Below are 1,162 nucleotides of genomic sequence, written 5' to 3' on the forward strand. Positions count from 1 at the left end.
TGAAGATGCTCTTGCAAACGCGACGGTTTCATTGCTTCGTTAGATAATACTCTGTTGCACAGTAAACACATAGGAAGCTGGGCGTTGGACGGTGATGGAATAAATCCGTACATCAAGTAATTTGTATTATATTAGCGACATTTCCTTTTTGCTTCTGACATCGTTGAATAATATACAGTTTTAATATAAACCGAAACACGAAACGAAAACTAACACAACTGGCACGGGTAAAATCTAAATGTATACTGAAAGTACAGTAAGAAAAAGCATAATGCAGTTAAAGAGTAATAAAGATAATGATTCGTTCGAAAACGATTACAGTTTACAAACGTTTGACGCTCTGGTATGTGTAGCTTATATTTCATAATCACGAGTTTATTTTAGTAATCGATAAAAATTAAAACATTTACCAAGATAAATCTTGGTGCGTTGCTTTGAACGGAAAAAAAGTTCACCGCCCCCCTATCACCCAAAACGAGCCCACCGCCCCCCCCACCGCCCAAAACGAGCTCACCGCCCATCTGTACTCCTTCACCACCCACCGTGGGGCGATATAGCCCCCGTTAAGAAGCACTGTTCTATCATGTACCCAATTTGGTTTTAGACCTGGTAAAAGTACTGAACAAGCTATTCCAACAGTATCAAACTATATTTATAATTATTTAGAAAATGAAAAAAATGTGCAACTGTTTATTTGGATCTAGCAAAAGCATTTGATACCATAGATCATAAAATATTACTAAAAAATGTTAACACACTTGGTATCAAGGGAACGGCTCAGAATTTATTAAGTTCATACTTAAAAAATAGAAAACAACACGTTTGAATAAACAATGAATTAAGCGAAGAAACGTCAATAATATGTGGTGTACCTCAAGGGACAACTATATCGCCTACACTGTTTAATATACATATAAATCAAATTAATAAGTTGAATACACACGGGAAACTAGTTTGCTACGCAGATGATACAGTACCTAGGTACTTTTTGTTGAAGGCCAATCCTGGGATGGAGTATTTGCTAATGTTCAATCCGACATGAGTAAAATACAAAAATGGCTATGTGAAAATAATTTATTCCTAAACTTAGAAAAAACCTACATATTATCACACTGTATAGTTAAATTCGAATCAACCAAATAAAACAAATCTATGTATTCGC

General features: G+C 35.2%; 1 pseudogene; it reads right to left on the minus strand.

The window, feature by feature from the left end:
* The window catches only part of LOC100576004, an 11,941-nt pseudogene that overhangs the window by 9,763 nt on the left and 1,016 nt on the right, over positions 1–1,162 (minus strand).

Source organism: Acyrthosiphon pisum, chromosome X (assembly GCF_005508785.2).
Source record: "Acyrthosiphon pisum isolate AL4f chromosome X, pea_aphid_22Mar2018_4r6ur, whole genome shotgun sequence".
In the NCBI taxonomy this organism is placed as follows: Eukaryota; Metazoa; Arthropoda; class Insecta; order Hemiptera; family Aphididae; genus Acyrthosiphon; species Acyrthosiphon pisum.